Source organism: Micropterus dolomieu, unplaced genomic scaffold (genome assembly GCF_021292245.1).
Source record: "Micropterus dolomieu isolate WLL.071019.BEF.003 ecotype Adirondacks unplaced genomic scaffold, ASM2129224v1 contig_6681, whole genome shotgun sequence".
NCBI classification, from domain to species: Eukaryota; Metazoa; Chordata; class Actinopteri; order Centrarchiformes; family Centrarchidae; genus Micropterus; species Micropterus dolomieu.
In genome coordinates, this window is record NW_025735670.1 from 830 (window position 1) to 9,559 (window position 8,730).

An 8,730-nucleotide genomic window follows, 5' to 3' on the forward strand; every position below is an offset into this window, starting at 1 on the left:
CGTGGCCACTGACAGACAGAGGAGGAGGTGTGTGTTAGCGAAGCAGAGTGACAGAGTCACCGTGACAGGGCCGAGGGAGAGAGAGAGCAGGAGGAGAGTGGAGGAGAAGCGGTAAGCATGGAGTAGCTCAACCTGTAGGGAGGGAGAGGGGAGGTGGGTGGAGTCCTGAGGCATACAGGTCCTGGAGAGATGGAAGGCGACTATCATGGAGGCTTTGAAGCAGGCTGGCACATGGCATGTCTCCAATGAGGTATTAAAGATGTCTTTGAACACCGGAGACAACTGATCAGCACAGTGCTTCAGGGTGGATGGGGAGACAGAGTCCAGCCCCGCTGTTCTGCCTCCTGATGTCACAGGGGTGCGCTGAGTGAAGGCTGAGGTGAGGACCCAAATGCAGACAATGGTGAGGTGAGAGGAGGATGCAGTTCAAACAAAAGATTTATTCAGCAAAAACAGGCTTACTCATGAGCACAGCAGGCAAAAGGTCCAAACAAAGGCATCTCCAAACAGGCAGAGTAAAATCCAGAACAGGGCAGGGAAAACAATCCAAATGCAAGGAAGAGATCCATGAAACAAAGGAACAGGCAAGAACACTAGACGCAAGGACGTGACAAAGACTGAAGGTAACTGAGGACAATATATACACATACTGGTAAACGAGCAGGGAGGCAAGCACAGCTGAGATACATCAGGTAATCAAACAAAGCTAGACAAGGACACCAGGTACAGAAGGTACCAAAATTAAACAGAAAGCAAAGTTTCACAGGAACACACAAGGACAGATCTGCCAAAGTAAAACACCAAAACATGTCACAAAGTCAGCCAAAATCAGGGCACGGGCAGGAGCAAACAGGAGACAAGACTACTCTAAAACATAAAATAATAGAAGACTAAGGACTAGGACACAGACCATAATGATAAAACACAGAAGTACACATATCAGGAAAACACTTAGACATGAACTAAAGCACAGGACTAAGAACTAACTAAACAAGACTACACAGAGAAACACAGAACCAAAAACGGACTTTAACAGGAAAGACATGAACACAGAAACTACATTCTAACAATATTAGTTCTTTGTCTATGGTCCCTGCAGGCTGAGAGCTTGTTGTATGTCCTGCAGGTTCAGGTGTCCTGGTCCAGGTGTGTTCCAGTGTGCTTTGACTGGACTGGTGTTTGTTGTGGCTCAGGAGGCGGAGCTGCTGTACCGGACTGTCCAATGGGATGAGAGCCTCCTCCAATCAGCTGGCAAGAAGGCTGCAGGGCTGCTGTTCAGTATCAAATGTCCTGAGAACGCTGTCTGTCAGCTCCACCTGCCACACTGTGAAACAAAGGATGGTGAGGACATTATTGTGCTTTGTTAGGAGAGTTTTGTCAGAGCAACGATTAAACAACATCCTGATGGTTTACCTGTTCTAACAGTCTGAACAGCTGTGCAGCTAAACAGGGGGCGTTTGTCCTGAGGGGGGCGCTAGAATAAAATCAAAAGGGATGCTGCCAGAGGAAATTTCCCGAGGTCACCATCAGTTATCATCTGGGGCTCATTTTCCTTTAGTTTTATTACTTATTTTGCATTTCCATTTATTGTCAGGAACAAGGGCACCAACACCGAAAGTTGTGTCGATAAATTGCTCAACCTGGGCAACAGTTGACTAGTCTTCCTGGAAATACAATAGAACAAACATTGTGCTGAGGTTGTTATCAGTAAACCAAAGTTTAACACTCTGTGTTTTCACAGCTCTGCTGCCTGACGGTCTGCTGTCTGTCGTCCACATCACTGATGATGGAATGAGCATCCTCGACCCGCTGGAGATTACTGACACTCATGTGGTTGTCAAAGTCCCTCACCTCTCTGCCTTCGGCCTAGTCTGGGATATCGTTAAGAGGTTGTGGACGACACCAGTTTGTGGCCAAGTTCTGCTGTTCCTCAGACCACCAAACACAGAAACAGACACGAAAATCCTAAATGTGCTTCTCCTGCCGAACAACATCCCTCTGGACGAGGTAAAGCTTCATCTCACAGCTGTCAGTCCAAAGTTCTCTGATGTGGCTTAAAGGAAAAGTTCAGTTTTTTAAACAACAATCAAGTGTCCATATGAACACTGACCAGCCTTTTCTTGCTGTAACCGTTCCTCCTGTTCATACTGGACTAATGTATTTTCACTGTATGTGATGGAGGACAAAATTTACAGCCCTCATTCTGAAGTTAATACAGTATGAAGCTTGAACAGTCTCAGACACATCAAGTTGAGATCTTACAAAGTTAGTTTTATCCCCAGCAGTATCTTTATTAATATATTCAATTAACTTCCAGCAACATAGAAGCAAATGTGTCCTCGTCCAGTATGAAAAACATTAAAGGCCCGTAGATTGTTACATTAAAATTAGGTCTAGGATTCATTTAGGGTCAAGTGTTGAGTGTATGCTCAATATATTAGCCCCCCTCCAAACAGGACAAGGCAGTCCTGTAGTGTTGTGTTAGCTTTACTGTTGTATTTCCTCACCAGCCAGTTAGATTGCAGCAATTTCAGATATATATTGACAGTTAGTGCTTCATGCTGCTTCCCAGTCCTCAGAAGGGATGTCCTCTTGTAAATCAGGAGAGGTGGTTGCGTGGTTGGCGATGAGATCCGCTATGGGTGAACAACAATCTGGCGACGAATGACTGGAGAACTGGAGAAGATATACTGCAGGAAGGTGAGCTGATGAAAGGCAGGTGTGTCTGGTCGATGAGGAGTGATGAGCTGATTGCCAACAGGTGCGTGAGCCCACGGAGCCAGAGGAGGTAGTCATGACGACAGACAGACAGACAGGGGATAACACCAGCGACCTGGCCAAGGCCGTAACAAAAGCTGTCGCATGCATTTCTGTGTCCTAGATGGATAATGGTGGATAGACAAACACTGATAATGATGATCAAATAAATTATTTCAGCAGTATGTATTACCAAGGATATCATACCTGGCACCCAACTCAATGACTTTAAGGTCCCATGAACCAATACCACAAGTAAACACATTTCTAACTTATAACGTATTCTTATTCAACATTTTGATTGAAGTATAAATACAGAGGAAGCTGAAGTGTGAAATTCATTCTAGATTTATCTGCCTGGGGCTATTATTCAACAGAAGTCTTACAGAAACTTTTTTAAGTTTTAGATTAGGTTTGTAGGAGGTGGCAACAGGATGTTCTGAAACAAATACAGGAGGATGTTCAACTTAAAGGTCCAGTGTCTAATATTTCTGAGGATCTGTTGACAGAAATGCAATATAAGATCCAGAACTATAATGAACCATGTTTTTATTACCTCAAAATGAGACATTTCTATCTACATATACCGTGGGTCCTCTTACATGGATGTCGTAGCGTCCATGTTGATTCCACATTCTGACTTAAGAGCGCATGAACACACTAAAATCAGAAGATTTCACAACTCCATCCGAGGGGCACATGAATGCACCGTGGACAGTTTGTTGCAATTCACAACCCTCACTTCTACCACTAAAACTTCCACTCTGAACCTTTAAGAATATTCATTCTTCCTATAAACCAGGGGTATTCAATTAGAATTCAAAGAGGTCCAGTTAGAGAAAATTTCCTGAAGCAGAGGTCCGGAACATCATAACGACTAACTAGCGTCATTATTCAGTGCCGTAACATATAGTTGTATCAACGTATGTTTTTAGTAAACAAGTCACAATATTCAGTTTTCACATCAAACTGGAGGGATTAATTAAAACTACTACTAATAAATTCTAAATTTAAGTAACAAATGAACAGCTTTAATGCCTCCTCTTCTCTTTCATTCCCTCTTACAGAGCTACCACTTCTACTTTCTCTTGTTCAGTGAGAAACGTGAGCTCTAGCTTGTGCTGCCAGCTGGATTGGAGTTATGTGAGATATTCTGGTTCTGAACTGACCGTGAAGGATTGTACATGTAAGAATCTGTACATTCTTGATTAAAAGCCATGTGAAATCTCTTCTCTCTTTCGCCTCCTCTCTCCCTACGTGTTTCCAGAATGTCTCCGGTGTATCGCACTCGCGGACTCGCAATGCCTATTGGAATGTACAGATTTGATTGGCTGAGCGGCGTCACATGAGACGATCGGAACACATGCAATTGTTCTATGAGTTTCCTGGTCTGCTAAACCAGTACAGTAAATGCTAGAAAAGCTGCGCGGGTTAAAATAGGAACGCCCCGTCACAAAGTAGTAAGTCTCAATAATAAATTGGCTGTAGGTCGGTGGTCCGGAGAGGACGGCGGCTGGGTCCGGATCCGGACCGTGGTCCGCCTACTGGTGACCTCTGCTATAAGCAATGGAAGTTGCTATTTGCCAAGTGCAGACACAAAATAAGGGACTATGTACCCAAACACAGAACACAAGGCTAAGCAGATTCAGTCTTACGCTGTTTAAGGGTAACAAGCTTACAACAGTGAAAGCAGCACGGGTCAAAAGCAGGTGAGCAGTCCAATAAAAGGCAAACAAATCCAAACAAGGAGGCAGGAAAATAATTTGACCAAATAATCCAAACAGAAGTGCAATTATCAGGCAGAGGGAATCAAACCCAAGGAAATCCAGTATATAGACGCTTGACGAGAAGCAATGGCGACAACAAACAAGGGGAACACACTGACTGAAGTACACAAGAGAGGTGATAATGAGGGGCAGGTGAAACTCATTAGGGCGGGGTAGAAAATCAAACAAGCAGTAAAACACACAAGGGCAGGAAGTGTAGCGATCCGAAATAGCTGACATGAAATTTTCACCAGATGTTAAGTTATCCATACATACAAAAAACAACAAATAAGTTCAGAAATTAAGTTATGCATTGTAATGTGAAATAACACAGGGTAAAATTATTAAACAATCTTACTGAAACTTGAATTGAATACTTCGTACATAAGTCTTTGTTGGTAATGAGCTTAAAGATGCCTCCTGAATGGAGAAACTAGTCGCATGCATTGCTCAGGATTTTGACTCATTCTTCCAAATAGTCTTCAAATCATAAAAGGTTCCATTGGCCTCTTCTATGAACTCTGCTCTTTAGTCATTTCCAAAGATTTTCACTTGGATTCAAGTCAGGTGATTGGCTGGGCCGTTCTCCCAGCTTTATTTTCTTTCTCTGAAACTGAGAGTTTCCTTGGCTGTGTGTTGTGGGATCATTGTCTTGCTGAAATGTCCACCCTCGTTTCATCTTCATCATCCTCGTAGATGGCAGCAGATTTTGCCATTTGTTTTCCAAACACGGTGTGTATTAAGGCATACAAAGAGTTCAGTTTTGCTCTCATTTGACCAGACTATATTCTCCCAGTATTTCACAGTCTTGTCCAAATGTTGTGCAGCAACTTTAAACAAGCTTCAACATGCTGTTTCTTCAGTCTTGCGTGGTGAGTGTAAATACAGGCCATGGCATTACTTGTTTTCTTTAAAAACAATTGTAGCTGCCAATTCCATGTCTTTCTGAAGCTCTCCACAAGTGGTCCTCGGCTCTTGGACAACTCTTCTGATAATTATTTTTCACTCCTCTGACAGAAATCTTGTGAGCAGCACCGGGGCTCTCATTTATAAACGGTGCGTACGTACAAAACAGAGCTGGAAACGGGCAGACGCAACTTCCCAAGCAAAGGTAGTGATCTATAAAAAACTAACTTAAGGGGAAAATGTGCGTCCTGTAAGTAAACTCTGAACCATGCGTACGCACATGGCAGAAGGACGAAACTGTTTGAAATGAGGCTGACTGCTGTGTAAAATATATCCAAATATTACCTCTGAGTATTGTAGGCTTAAAGCCTTTCTGAATGAACAAACACCCGTTTGATGGGCAAAAAAAAACATTATTTAAGATCATTTGCAGCGCACACAACAGATCCAGATTCAGGATAAGAAACACAAACGGAGATTCTGTTTCAAGAAAGAATGCCTAAATAGATCATGTATTGTTTTCACATGTTTGTTTGCTTATGGAGCCAAACGCTGAGCGCCAGCGTGTGGATGTGATGCGCTGCTTGAAAAAAACACTTTTTTATTGTCATTTCCAACAAGTCATATTTTTTTAAACTCATCGGCAGCCTCGTTAAGTGAGTGGAGTTTTTGTGTAGCCTAAATAAATGTTTAAATGCAGCTGGAATGCATTTGGTTTACTCTCTTTACAAAAAGGGGAATCCAGATCAGTACCTGGGTCATCCCGTCTGTCTGTGTGTCCCTCCGATCAGTGACGTCACTACTCAGAGGGAGGCACCGTCCTGCAGATCGGTTATGAAGGGGTGGAGCTCCGGTGTCCCCATTCCTCCGGTGCACAAGCGTTGCATTAAAGTGCGTTTTTTACCCACCAAACAGCGTCAGCTTCACCAAAAGGAACGTCAGCATCACGCTGAGTTAAACCTCGTTTTGTAGCTTCTTTCCACTTCCGGATTATAAATTTAGAAATCCTTCTGTAACCAATGCCATCAGTATGTTTAGCAACAATGAGGTTGCAACGGTCTTGAGAGCACTCTTTGCTTTTGCCCATCATGAGATGTTCCTTGTGTGACACCTTGGTAATGACACCTTTTTTTATAGGCCATCACTTGGGCCTGAATCAGCTGATGTAAATTTGCAATGAGACGTCACAGGACTGTTTTCTAATTACTGATAGATTTCAGCTGGTGTCTTGGCTGTCCATGCCTTTTTGCAGCTACCTTTCTTCATGTGGTCAATACTTTTTCCAGATAACTTTCCAGATAACTTCATTTCTGAACTGATTTGTTTTTATGTATGGATTACCTGGGTTGTTACCAACATCTGGTGAAAATTTGATGTCAGTAGCATCACAGAGTACGGTCTAGACCTGCTCTTATGAAAAGCACTGTGAGATAACTGTTGTTGTGAGTTGGCGTATATAAATAAAATTGAAAAAATTGAATTGAGTAGCACCTTTAGAAGTATGTTTACTGAGAAAAATAGTAATGTGTTCAATACTTCTTTTACCTGCAGTATGTAATATATACACATACACACGGGCAAACAGCATTTAGTCAGCCTCTGATTGTGCAAGTTCTCCTACTTAGAAATTTTCATCGTAGATACACTTCAATTATGAGACAAAATAAAAAATCCAGGAAATCACATTGTAGGATTTTTAAAGAATTTATTTGTAAATTATGGTGGAAAATAAGTATTTGGTCAATAACAAAAGTTCAACTCAATTCTTTGTAACATAAACTTTGTTGGCAATGATGTTTCCTGTAAGTCTTCAGCAGGTTTGCACACTGTAGCTGGTATTTTGGCCCATTCCTCCCTGCAGATCTCCTCTAGAGCAGTGATGTTTTGGGGCTGTCGCTGGGCAACACGGACTTTCAACTCCCTCCACAAATTTTCTATGGGGTTGAGGTCTGGAGACTGGCTATGCCACTCCAGGACCTTGAAATGCTTTTTACGGAGCCCGAGCGGTGTGTTTGGGATCACCGTCATGCTGGATGACCCGGCCACGTTCCATCTTCAAGGCTCTCACTGATGGAAGGAGGTTATGGCTTAAAATCTCACGATACATAGCCGCGTTCATTCTTCCCTTTACACGGATTAGTTTTCCTGTCCCCTTTGGAGAAAAACAGCCCCAAAGTATGATGTTTCCTCCCCCATGCTTCACAGTAGGTCTGGTCTTCTTGGGATGCAACTCTGCATTCTTCTTCCTCCAAAAAAAGTTCTATTTTAGTTTCATCTGACCACATGATATTCTCCCAATCCTCTTCTTGATCATCCATATGTTCTCTGGCAAACTTCAGACGAGCCTGGACATGTACTGGTTTAAGCAGGGCGGCACACCTGGCACTGCAGGATTTGAGTCCCTCTCGGCGTAGTGTGTTACTGATGGTAGCCTTTGTTACTTTGGTCCCAGCTCTCTGCAGGTCATTCGTCAGGTCCCTCCGTGTAGTTCTGGGATTTTTGCTCACCGTTCTCATAATCATTTTGACCCCACGGGATGAGTTCTCGTGTGGAGCCCCAGATCGATGGAGATTATCAATGGTCTTGTAGGTCTTCCATTTTCTTACAATTGCTCCCACAATTGATTTCTTCACACCAACCTGCTTGCCTATTGTAGATTCACTCTTCCCAGCCTGGTGCAGGTCTACAATTTTCTTCCTGGTGTCCTTCGACAGCTCTTTGGTCTTGGCCATGGTTGAGTTTGGAGTCTGACTGTTTGAGGTTTGAGGCAGTTGTTAAGTGAACTCAGCATTCCAGGGTCTGTGGATCTGACGGGCAAGTATATTTGTGTGTCATCAGCATAAATATGAAAAGACATACCTTGTTTATGGATAATATGTCCAAGGGGAAGCAGATACAAGGAAAACAAAATGGGTCCTAAGACCGACCCCTGAGGCACACCATATTTAACTGGACAGAACGAAGAGACATAGTTGTTCATCATTCTAGGGCAGTACCAGAGATCCCCACCCAGTGCCTCAGTCTGTCTAACATGATGTTGTGATCAATGGTGTCAAAAGCAGCGCTAAGGTCCAGGAGTACCAGGACTGAGCACATACCTTCATCAGCAGACATTAAAAGGTCATTGGTGACTTTAAGCAGGGCAGTCTCAGTGCTGTGGTACTTCCTGAAACCAGACTGAAACTTTTCAAATAATTTGTTATTTTCCAGTACAGTGAGCAGCTGTTTGGACACAATTCTTTCTAGAATCTTTGCAATAAAAGGCAGTTTTGAAATTGGTCTAAAATTATGTGGGAGGGAG

At 43.0% G+C, this 8,730-nt stretch overlaps 1 long non-coding RNA gene across 1 annotated transcript; it reads right to left on the reverse strand.

The window, feature by feature from the left end:
- Positions 1-420: 420 nt before the first annotated feature.
- Positions 421-2,811, reverse strand: LOC123964931. Its single transcript, XR_006823573.1, has 2 exons — positions 2,508-2,811; positions 421-1,324 (listed from the first exon to the last, which is right to left on the reverse strand). It is a non-coding gene; the product is annotated as an uncharacterized LOC123964931 (long non-coding RNA).
- Positions 2,812-8,730: the final 5,919 nt, after the last annotated feature.